Consider the following 13,539-nt stretch of genomic DNA (forward strand, 5'->3'; position numbering starts at 1 on the left):
TTATCAGTTAGGTTACTTTCATTGAATTATTAAAAAAAAAATCGGACAATCAAAACACTGGCTAGCTGTAAGTCACCATTTTACTTTAAACAATTTTTATACGAAGCTCACAAGGTACATAAATACTTATGGAAAAGTTTAAACAATACTTGGAAAATAAAAAAGTTAAAGTCTCAATAAGTCTTCTTAATTTAACGGCTTTAATGTTCAGTCAGAGGAAAATTTGTGTAGATTTAACACACATACCTCAAAAATGACTACTAATTGATAATCGATGATTTTTAAAGAAACATTTTAAATGTTAGCCAAATTTTACAAAAAAAAAATCTTTTTATTTACTCTGACATATTCTATTTGTTTGAAAATATCTGTTAAGACTTTTACCTTTAACCATACAACTTATTTTAATAGTCTAATTTGAGAAATTAAAAGTCATAAATTAATTTATAAGTAATGTGTTAAACATACTAGCTACAATTAAATAATTTGTTTTAAAACCAACTTAAATGTTCTCCGTAGCAATATGTTCTTTAACTTAAGGACCTTTTTCAGTTATAACAAATTTTGTGATAGACTATTATATTTTTTTATTTGCTTAGTGCATACATTTAGTAAAACTTTTTTGCAATCAAATACTATTTTTGGAGGGGAAACACCACTATAGAACTTTTAAAAGATCAATTTTTTAGCTAAAAGTGTTCTTTAGATGTCTCAAAGCAATATGCACTTGGTATCAAAGCAAACAAAAATTGTAAACATTTTTTTAAAAAGTAGCGCCATTTTCACAGAATATGATTTAGAAAAAAATTCCTGCGTACTTCTATAGGTAATGGTACATAGGTAAAGAATTTCCTTGGTTTTTTGTTTTAAGTCTCATACTTGCCCAGAAATATCTTCTCATCTTTTGCCAAAAAAAATAGGATTTTGTTCATCAGTCACGAATACTGACGCCATTTTTTATCTAAAATCAATAAAAATATCTTTTTACATAGTTCTCTACATGATCAATTAATCCTCAAAAGAGAAATCCTATTCCTCATTTAGTGTTCGCAAAAAAAACTCCCCAAAAAATGCTTTTTAAGGTTCCAGAATGGTGTAACCCCTTAATAAAATTACTTACTTTCTAAAAACAAAGTGGGTAAAACAGTGGGTATTATATCATTTAAAATAAATACAGTAATTTATTTATTAAAAACTATTTACCTAATCAAAAACAAATGTCTGTTTATTACTATCTTTTATTCTATAATTATTAAATGCTAAGTAAGATTATCTTATTACTAAATTTTTTACCTATTAAGTCATTCCTAAGTTTTTAAAAATGTACACCGTTTTTCGGACAGAAAGAATAATTTCTGTAATTAAACGGAAATAATAGTTAATATTTTCTTGAAACTAAAAATTTATGCTTATAAACATCCAGACTAGAAAAACTGCTTTATGTATACCTATTTCTATTAGGATTGTGTAAAAATGATTAATTTCTAGAAAACAGTTTTATTTTGTTATAATTATCGTGGGTAATAAATAAGTAAATAATATAATACTTATTATATAATATTATATAATGCATTAAATAAATAAAACGTAGAGTAATAAAACATAATATATATGTCTTGTGAAGTGGTTGACTTCGGCTATCCCCAAACCAGCCCGGGACTGTTGTGCACATTACTTCGGGCTGGCCGGCATGTCTAATTTTCCTCCCAGTCTATTGGTAAGCCTTCTAGGCATCCGTTTATCTGTTTTTGTATAAGTATATTCGTCACGTAGCGCGACACGTCATTACACTTGTCCTGGTCCTGAGTCATAACGGACACAATGTTGTCCGGGGTCAAATCTCCTATCCTGGTTTGTAGCGTCCGTCTGGCGTCTGTCCACCGCGGGCACACGAAAAATGTGTGCTCAGCGTCGTCTTGAGTATATCCGCAGTACCTGCATGACGGGGAAGTTACTTTCCCCACACGATACAGGTACTTGCGGAGGTATCCGTGGCCAGAGAGAAACTGAGTTAAGTAAAAGTTTATTTCCCCATGGTTTCTCTCCGACCACGATCGTACGTCCGTTATGAGCCGTCTCGTCCACCTGTCTTTGTCGCTTTCCATCCAGCGGGATTGCCAGTTGTTTATAGTCCTCTATCCGCGCATCTGTGGCGGCCCTATCCCGCCCCAGCTCTACGCATGACGCGAATATCTTTTTACGCTTCTGCGCTAAGAGGTCTATGGGGATGACGCCTGCTATCACGAAGACCGCTGCCGCGGAGACAATGCGGTAAGCGCACGCAATGCGAAGTGTCCCCCGCCGCTGTACCGCCGTCATCGCCTGTCGGTATTTCTCGACCCGCATCGCGTCCCCCCATATCCCGGCCCCCCATATCCCGGCCCCATAGAGGAGGATCGAGTGGGTGACCGTTATCAGAAGTATCCAAATTTTTTGTCTGGGGCCTCTTGTGTTTGCCATGAGGCGGGCGAGGGCAGTCGTCTTAATATCCGCCTTTTGTGCAGCGGCTTTGATATGCGGCCAGAAGGACAACTTTGTATCTAGGGTTACCCCTAGGTATTTAGCAGTACCTCCCGGCAGCAATCGAGTCGTATCCACCGTCATGGGAGCAGTCGTGTCTATCCGTCTTCTCGTAGAGGTAGAGTAATTCTGTCTTGTTTACCGCTAACTCCAGGCCGTGTCCGTGCATCCACTCGCAGATCCGTCTGAACGCCCGGCTCAGCCGCGTCTGTGCCAGGTTAGGTGTCCTTTGCAACTATTACTATCGCAATGTCGTCTGCGTACCCTACAAGGGAGACCCCAGGCGGCATCGGAAGGCCGAGAACCTAGTCGTAGAGTCCGTTCCAGATGTCGGGGCCCAAAATTGAGCCCTGCGCTACGCCTGCTGTCAGATTTCCCGTCCTTACCCCCGTCTCCGTCATGTACGTAATGTAGCGGTCACGTAGGTAATCCTTCAAGACTCGGAGAAGGTAGGGCGGCAGCGGGAAGACGATTGAAAACGCCTGCACGATGTCCACCAACTCGCCGAGTTGAAGGCGTTTCGTACGTCAAGTGTTGCCAGGAGCACTACTTTCCTGTCTTTGTGGGGTTTTGTCTGTGCTCTGTCAAACGCGGCTACGACCCTTTGAATCGCGCCCATCTTTGATCGTCCTTTTCTAAATCCGTATTGTAGATAATATAACATAATACTATAGTTATAAATTAACGCGTACACGATTACCTAAGTCACTATTGGGTTAGCAACTAAGTTATTGAGGATTTTGTTGACAGAAGGAGCTTACACTTTCTTTTGTTTCGTTAACTTGTTCACAGTCCTAATTTATATTTTTTCTGATCATTTAGATGTCTACCTCTCATTCGGTAAAAAAATTATATGGATTAGTTACTTAGTTTTGTTTTTATTCCTATCTAAAAATGGAAGAACAAGACGTGCACTTCAGATATATTTTGTTGTATTATTTCCGAAAAGGCAAGAACGCAACGCAAACACACAAAAAGTTATGTGCAATATATGGCAATGAAATCTGAAGGAAAGGCAGTGTCAGAATTTGTATGCCAGATTTTGTTCTATTGATTTCTCGTTGAAAAATGCTCAACGATCTCTTGCCATCCAGTTGAAGTCGATAAGACCCATATCAAGGCCATTATCGATTCAGATCATCATAGCGAAACACATGATATTGCAGAGAAGCTCAATGTAAAAAAAAAAAAGATTATGCTATCAGTCTGATGGGATTATAAAGAAATTTTACACTTAAAACTATTACCAAAAAATTAGACGAATTATTCGAATCTGTACTTTTTAAGCAAAAATTTGGAATTTTCATTTTTATTTAAAAATCTGCAATCACTTAGTTTTGCCAATTTAATAGTTTCTAGAGTAATAAATAAAAATTTGACAACAAAAATGTTTTTTTTTAAGTTACTTCTTATAATCTGAAATATTTTTCTTGTACTCATCTTTATCGGAAATCTCTAGTTCGTCGGTTGTGTCAAATAGGTCACAGTATATTATGTATGGTATCGTTAGTTTCCAATAGTTTTTTTTTTTGTCGAAATTTTAATATTACTCTCACATGCTATTTGAGCAGTTTATTTTGAGAGTGGTCTAACTCCGTTTTTCAGTTTTTTCCGGTTATCATGGTTAAGTGTACAACTTTATGTGATTTTATTTATTAGTAAAGCATTTCAGGTTGCTTATAATCTGAGCAAATACGATAATTCTTGAAACATAGGTTTTCAGAGTTAGTTTAATAATCGAACCGTGTAGTTTGAAGGTGGCCTAACTCCATTTATACTTAGCCTTTCGTTACGAGCGCCGGATCTAGCCGGCATCCACTCAATGACTTCTGTGTACGAGCGCCGGATCTAGCCGGCATCCATTCGATGACTCGTGTGTAACGAGAGCCGGCTGTGGCCGGTGCTAGCGTGATACAGCTCACCAAACGTCCCCGCGATACTTTTATTTCTTTCGTTCGTATAGCCTTCGATAGCACTTGTCATTCTTTAGTTCGTTTTCATTTGTTTTACTCCAAAAATAAGACATGCACTTATTTCTGAAACAATCGGGACAACAGTCACGCTCCACTCTTCTTCAAACTAACAGTGTTCGCGAAGCTTCAAAGCGCAAACCAGTCCGTTGAAATAAAAGTATATTTCAAACGCAAATAATATCTTCTGTACGTCCCAACAAATTTCTTCCGTGTGTTCTATTCGAGAGTGAAGTATTTGGTCCGAATTATATAGTAATATAAAAAGAAATCTTCCTTGAAGTATTACAAGAGACTGGACAACAGCTATTAATTTTTCAAGGTTCGTAATATTTATTTAAAAATTTTATTTGGAGCTTTGTTTAGTTTGTTTTATAAAATCTTTTTGTACCCCCCTGTCAGAATGTCACGACGAAAAATTCTATTCCATGACCGATCTACTGATTCAGAAAACGATTCAGATGATCAAAATCAAAATAATGTTACACTACAGAGAAAGAAAAGAAAAAGAACTATATGTAGTACTTCCGACTCAGAATCAGAGAAGATTGAAGCAAAATGACAGTTGCCGTGATATATGGACCTAAAAAAGATTTCTCCCCAAAATACATAAATTTTCGTCAAAAGATTCAGGAATTAAAAAAAAACATCAGTAGATCAGCCAAAATCTTAGATTACTTCCAGCTTTTTTGTTTCTAAAGAGCTCGTAGAACTGATTGCGAGAGAAAAAAATGAATATTGTTCACAAAAAAGAATAATAATGAATATAAACAATTCAGAAGGAACAGGGCTAGCAGAACTATACCGTTTCTTTGCTGTGTCATTTTTAATGACACGCAACAAAAAATTATCACTATTGGAGTAACTGAGTAAAGATAAACTCCTTCGTAGTGAGATTTTTGGAGAAATAATGACCAGAGACCGCTACCTCAAATTATTACAGATGTTACACTTCACCCATACGGTCAATCCTACGAATGATCGTTTACACAAAATACGGAACGTCATTGATATATTACGAACAAAATTTAGTCAAGTATTTCAACCTATGAACGTCTGTGCATTGACGAAAGCTTGCTTTTATAGAAGGAAGGCTGTCTTTTAAACAGTACATCCCGTCTAAAAGAAATAGGTTTGGTGTAAAATCCTTTATTCTCAGCGATTGTCAGACAGGATTTGTACTAGATTTACTTGTTTACGCTGGATCATCTACAATGGTACATAGTGAAAATCAGGATATTGGAATATCTGGCGCAATAGTTGAAACACTCATGAAACCGTATCTTGGAGTGGGTCATACCCTCTATGTGGACAATTGGTATTCAAGTCCTGCTTTATTCAATTTTCTATAATAATTGCACGAATGCGTGCGGAACGGTTAGAAAACGGAGGAAGGGAATGCCGAAAATTGACGAACGGTTAAAAAGAGGAGAGGCTCACATTTCGATCATGCACTAATTTATTAGTCACAAATTGGATAGACAAAAAAGAAGTATATATGTTGTCTACCATGCATACGTCAGAATTTGGAACTATAATCAAGCACGGAGGAACGAAAGTTATACGAAACCTGTATGCGTATTGATTAGTAATAACTCTATGGGCGCAGTAGATAAAGCTAAGACATGGTCATCAGCACGGTAAATTCCACACGCAAAACCTTAAAATGGTACCGCAAGTTTTTCTTCCACTTGTTAGACATTTGCGTGTGAAATGCCTATTGCCTTTACAAAGACAAATGAAAGAACCGATATCCATGGCAAAATTCCAATTACAGTTAATCCGGGAAATATTGGGAAAATATCACCAAGCTACAAAGCGTCAACCTTTAACAGGCAATAATCATCCGGGAAGATTAACGGAAAGCCATTTTCCTTCTGTTTACAAATCGGCAGGGAGAAATCGAAGTAGATGGTGCGTCGTTTGCAGTGCAAACGACAAAAGACATGAATCGAAGTATGAGTGCAAAGACTGTAATGTAGGTTTGTGCATAGATCCTTGTTTTAAAATTTATCATTGTGAAATAAATTACTAAGAATTTAATTTAATACTTCATTTATCCTAAATTGTATTTTCTTTTATAATTGTTGACAAGATTATAAAATATTTAAACATTTATTTAGCAAAATGACGTCTTTTAAGCTTTTTAACGTCTTCAAGTAACTAATCGCAAAGTAATATGATATATAAGGTAAGATTGCAAACTATAGTTAGAGGGTCAGCCAATTAGATTTGCTGATTAAGATAACCCGGACAATATTAATTGCAAGACCTATAAACATGTCACTATGTAACACGTAAAGAAGAGTATGATCTGGAAAAAGACACGTTAACGTTGAAAGACGTAAGTCCAAAGACCAATTTCCCGACTCACAGTATGCACAGCTTTCGGAGAAGCTCTCCGTTCAGTAGCGCTACTCCGACGGCGCGGTGCCCCGTTTCGTGGCGTTATTCCAGCGGAGCGAAATGCCGTAACGAAAGGGTTAAGGAAATATTCTATGAAGGTTCACGAATAGAGGTGTTGTGCCCAGTAACAGAGCATTTGGCAGGACTTATTATTTGCGGCAATAAATTATTGATTTTTTAACGTTATTGTATTATAAACTTTATACCTATCAAATTATATGTCTAGTTATTTCATATCCTAAATTGAAATGTAAAATAATATTATGTACCCACATAACGAAAAAATTTTCTAAAGATTTTCTGAAACATTTCTTGGAAAGCTTTAAGTCTTTCAAAGAGATTTCTAAAAAAATAGTTCTATAAGGTGAAAAAGTCGGCGAATAGAAACTTGCAAAGGACCCATACAAAGTTTGAAAACAGGCCCTTGGATGGCCAATCGCCGGGCAAAGGATGACAACTAACGGCCGATCATTGACGTTTTCTAATGGCCCATAGAGGGCTGAATATCCAAATGATAACCCCAGCCCATTAATGGTAGTTGATCATCGGCCGATTATTCCAATAAATATGGGCCCGTTAACGGCACATGGACGGCAAAAAATATTATTTTTATGCGGGATTCGTAAAAATTGGACCGGGATTCGATCGTCCCACATCCACCCCCTTCTCCCCCTCTTTTAACAACATTCGACCACGAATTTTAATGCCACCCAACATCACACAAACTCTTTACACTGACTCTTACTCTTTAATTTTTTTTTTTTCGTGGTGGTGTAAGACTGTGGAACATGTCACGAAACAGACCCCCACTCCGCATCCCGGCTGAGCCCCCACGTGTGGGATTCGTGAAAAAATCGCCGGTACTAGACTTGGACCGTCGGGATTCGAACAACGGATCCTTCGCTTTCTGGGCGACTATGACTGCTCCTTAACCAATTGAGCTATCCAAAACAATTAATTTATATTACTCACGAATGCCTAAAAAGTTTGACATGGAGGCGCTCATCCCATAATTATTATTATTATTATTATTATTATTATTATTATTAATTATGTTATTATTATATTTCTTTTATGAATTACATAGTTAGCAAGTTTTTTAAGTAATAATTTAATTACTTAATTAGAATAGTTATTTGATAATTGTATATAAAAAATTAACTGCCCCTCTGTATTCAAATTTTTATTAGTCTAGATAATGCAAGACACTGGACACACACACACACACACACACACACACAAAGCTTAGTAGCCAGGAGTGGGGACCACGAATCAAAGACCGAGAATAGGAAGAAGAACTGTGTAGCTATATTGTGTCTCATTCTCTCGCAGGCTCAATCCTATATGTTTGTCTTTTTTTCTCCTATTATTTAGTATCGCCCATTCTAAAGAAGTTTTCACTTCAAAAATATTTAATACAGATGTTATGTAACCACCGGTTTTATATCAGAAGACGGCGTTAACAACTTCAATTACAATTTTTTAAAATCACTCCAATAATTAGTTGTTCATAAGCAAATTAACTGAATTAATACTAGTAAATTTTTTTTTACATTCGAAAAATACAAAATAATAATTTAAAAAATATAAATTAAAAAATAACCTTTTCTAAAGAAATATTTTATTGATTATAAGCGCCAGTAATCAACCAGGATTTGGCCATTACTAATAGCCAATGCTTGGCCGAACGCTGGCAGTTGAATATCGGCAGATCATTTTTTTTCCATCGACGGCGACTTCGTATGGGTAATCTTTTCTTTTAATCTCTGAATAGAGTTTTCTTTTCCAGATAATAAGATATAAAGAAAAGAACTAAATACTAGTTTCTTCGTCTACAAAATATCGTTTATTTACCGGAAATATTATAACTATGACAAAAAGAGCGTCTCCGTATAACGGAGACATAGCAGACGAACGAGTTAATACATTCGAAAAATACAAAATAATAATTAAAAATATAAATTAAAAAAAACCCTTTTCAAAAAAATATTTTATTGATATTAAGCGCCAGTAATCAACCAGATTGGGCCATTACTAATAGCCAATGTTTGGCCGAACACTGGCAGTTGGACATCGGCCGATCTACGGCATTGTTTTCATCGACGACGACTTTGTTCGGGGATTTCTAAAAATGTTTTTGAAAGAGTTTTTAAAATCTTATCACATTATTTTGCAAAAGATTTCTAGAAATATTTTTGAAATGTCTTTAAAATATTTGTGAAATAAATCTACACTATTTTTAAACTTTCCATAAATCTTTTCCAAAATCTTTAAAATAATTTTATTTAAAATATTTAAAGAAACCATTTTTCAAGGTGGAAAATTCCGCAATTAGAAACTTGCAATGGATTTCTAAAAAGGTTTTTAAAAGATGTTTTTAAAATCTTAATACCATATTTTGCGAAAGGTTTCTAGAAAATATTTTTATAATTTTTTTCAAAAAAGACAATATTAAGAGCTTCCCCAGCATCTAGGGCTCACCGACCAATCCTTCTCACGAGTGCCGAATGTTTTTTTTTTCGTGGCGCTGTAAGACTGTGGAACATGTACAAAACAGAACCCCAACCCTCTATCCGCTGAGCCCTTGGTGGGATTCTGAAAAATTTGACCGCTGGACGACGACTTGGACCGCAGGATTACTGTGAACTTACGATCTTCTCCAGGCGTGACTGCTTCTTTAACCATTGAGCTATCCAGGGCTACCGACTACATTCCTCACGAATGCCCTCATAAGTTTGGCATGGAGGCGCTCTTCTTGGACGGTTGTTATGAGATTTTCTCAAACCTTATTATTATGTTTTGTTAAGGCAGGCGATACAGTTAAATAAAAACAAATCGGATTTGATATTTTTTTTTTTCATAATAGTTGAGTTCAATATTTTAAAAATATGTCCGTCTAGATTTTTAGAATATGAAATTTGCATTATGTATCGATTGAATTCATTTAAGTGCTCTGCCTCAACTCGGCGCTTGACACAAACGCTAAAGCTCTTGAACGCGTTAAGCTCAAAACGACTTTTTTTCAACCTGACGTGCAAGATAACTCAAAAGCTTCTCTACCGATTCTTGCAACTTTAGCACATTTTCTTTGCTGTAGTAATTATTAGCTTCTAGATTTGAATTTTAAGAATACCGCTAAAATTTTCAAAAATTGCACATTTTTAAACTGAAAACCGTCGAAGAAAGCGGTCAAAAATCGGACTTTTTTGTCTTCGTCGTGCCGATTTACGATTTTTTGACTTTTTTGTTTTTTCTAGTTCAACTAAAAGCAGTCATGCTTTTATGACGTCGCTCTAAGCCTTTTTTATTTCAAATTTTTATTAACTTAAGCCAAAAGTAACGCTGATTGATGCGCTTTCGGGCAAGGGCCTTAGAGATTGGTTACTACGTTGCCAGCTGTTAAAAAAAAAATTTTTTTTTAAAATCGAGTTATATATTTTTTTATATGTAACGAATAAACATGCTGAGGATTTGCAAAACGATCATTTTGTTCCTTCCATTTTAAATAGGCCTTTGAAAAACGGTTGTAAAATTTAGGCATTTACATGTATATCGCCGGCCGTAAAAGTTTCTATAAAAATGTTTGAAAGATGTTTTCGACATAATTTTCATAATATTTTTACAAACATTTTCGAAATATTGTGTGAAATCTTTGCAAAATAATTCTGCAAGATTTTGTAGAGAACTTTTTTTTATCGAAGGTTCATGGCAATATAATATTTTTTTAAAATATTTCATAAAAAGGTTTCAGAGAACTTATCACGCAAAAGATTAGGAGAAAATTTTCAAAAATGTTTTGAGAAATATTGTTTAGGAGGTTACTACAAAAGATTTATAAAACGTTTTGAAAAAATGATTGGAAAAGAAACCTTTAAAAACCTTTCTGCAACATTTAAATGACATGTTCTTAAATCTGGTTGGATAAGACGAGGTAGGCCGATTTTCCGGTTAGATCACCAGATCTAACGCCCCTCGACTTTTTGTCTTATGATGCTACTAAAATATAATGTTTACACTGGAGTCTCAGAATGCTACAATGGCTGATATGAAGGATCGTATCGTCAATGAATGCAAGAAAATAACTTCAGATACATTTAAGAAACATTGAATGAGTCATTAATTTTCTCGTTTCAGAAAGTGTTCTGATGCAAATGGTCACCACATTGAGCCTTCTTTGTAAATAGACATAAAAATAAAATATCTCCTATAGTAATAATTTTTTTACATAAATAGGTTAATACATTTTGGAAATAATATAAAAGAGTATCAGATAATGCAATAAAAAATATATGATTCCGTTCAAAAAAACATTAGTGACCTTCCATATGTCCTTCACACGTCCACCTACTAAAAAAAAGTACTATCAGTATGAGCCCCTTTTAAAGCCATTCAAATCCAGTGGAATGATTGTCTGCTACGCGTAATAATAACTAACGTAAATCTAGATGGTAAAATGTGGTGACCCACCCTGTACATGTAATAATTTACCAGGAAATGAAAAGCTGTTTTTTTTATAATTATAAATTAATAATTTCGATTTTGTTTAAATTTTTGATTACCATTGAATTTGTTTCAACCCTTTCACTACTGCAGGTGACTATAGTCACCCTACCACAAAACGACACCCGCACACGACGGTTGACTATAGTCACCCGCTCAAAATGGAACCAAATGTTAAGATAAATGGTATCGCTTCGTGTATTATTGAATTGTATTGTTGAATTAAAAATATATCCATGGAAAAATTATGAACACAAATCATTTTGTTTTTAAAAGTAATGTCACAAAGTCATTTTTGAGACAAAAGGTTCCGAATGCTAAAGACTGCGCGCACTTAATGTTCTTACTTTCGGTACGTCGCTCCGTTCTAGACGAGGTACTCCGCGGCGAGGCCCACCGTAGCGAAAGGGTTAAGATGAATATGCAAATAAAATGTATTATTTTACGAAAATATATAATGTTTTAAATATTTTTTGGGGCTTTTCAATGATCAGAAATTCGCGAATACGGCCGGCGTTGGGGCGTTAAGTGGCCGCTACGGTGCCAGCGCTCAGGCGTTAAATGTCTCGTACGTCGCTGGCTGTCAATGTGTAAACTAACTTTAATGTCACGAAAGGATAGAATGATCGAATTACAATACGGAATATAAAAGATGGAGAACTGAAGGGCTACCAAAATACCTGCAAGAGAAAAATAAAGGACAAAAACTGAAAATGATGGCAAGGTTTAGATTAGGAAATGAATGGAGGGCAAGCAGATATTGGATAAAGGTGGATGAAAGATCATGTGCAGATTATGTGATACAAAAAGAAAGAAACAGGAATGCATGTAATGAAGGAATGTAATTATTTGGAAACGGAAAAGAGAATAGAAGTATTGATGGGAGAAGAAGGAAAGGGAATTGAATGGATGAAAGAACTATGTAGAAGGAGAGAGCTGTGTTAAGAGTCAGTAGCAGAAAGAAGATGTTAATAGATGTGTATTTGTAAAAATGCATAATGTAATTTAATAAATATTATATTAAAACAGTGTCGACGCATCCCATGTGTCTCGAAAGGGAAGCATTATTTTGAATAAAAAATAAAAAAAAGAAACTAACTTTAATGTCAGAAATTGATTTTTCTCATTACAAGTTTTATTTGATGATCAATAACTTAGATTAACATAAAAGTTTGTCAATGAATGAACTGAATACAAATAATATATTTCCATTAATTAAGTTTTTATTACATTCCTCTTTCCCTCTTCAACACTTTTTTTTTTTTTTTTTTTTTTTTTTTTTTTTTTTTTTTTTTTTTTTTTTGGAGAAGTTCATTCTCTTTTACATTTAATTTTTTATTTTATTTCACAACATTAATATACAATTAAATGAAATAAACTTTAATAATTAAGAAATGATAGAAAGAAAAGAGAAGGAAAACTTCTCCCCGCCTGTAAAAGCAACCATATATAAAATTTTCTGAAGAAAAAAAAATATAACAAAAAAAAAAATAGAAAAAAAAAGAGAACTATAAAGCCACTTTCTATTTACGGCATTGCGTTTTTGCAAGAACAGTTGTCATCCCCCCCCCCCCATCTAATTCGATTTTGACTTGTAGTATACTTCTATTAGCCATATGAACACAAACTTGGTTCTTATAATCTCCTCCTCCTCCTCCTCCTCCTCCTCCTCCTTCTCACTCTCTAACTCCCTCCCATCTCACTCCTTCGAACCATCTATTTCATCTAATTTATCTACACTTTAGAAATTACAAGGGAAGGGAGATATAATAACTACCTAATTCTATTACGTGTGGAGAGAAACGTTTTCTTCTAAGAAATAGTCCAGTCAAAATAGCTCTGAAATTAAAATATGCACCAACAACTGCGTCTGGATGGATGCGATTTAGATATTTTATGTTTTTTGGTTTGAGGAATCGATTTCTGAAATCCGTTTTTAAGCTAGGTGTTTAGGAAGTACAATAATTGCGTGTTTTTTTGCAAATATCTCGAAAACCGCTAGCCGAAATAATAAAAAAAAAAACACTATAACAGCGTATAGAGCGTAAAATTTTACATAAAGTTTACTCGTTTGCTAATTTTCTCACTTTTCCAATGTATTGTTTAATTAAGATTACTTTTTAATTGCTGCTATTTAATGCTG

The sequence above is a fragment of the Polistes dominula genome, unplaced genomic scaffold, assembly GCF_049000335.1.
Source record: "Polistes dominula isolate Pdom_NZ unplaced genomic scaffold, Pdom_raw_medaka contig_290, whole genome shotgun sequence".
In the NCBI taxonomy this organism is placed as follows: domain Eukaryota; kingdom Metazoa; phylum Arthropoda; class Insecta; order Hymenoptera; family Vespidae; genus Polistes; species Polistes dominula.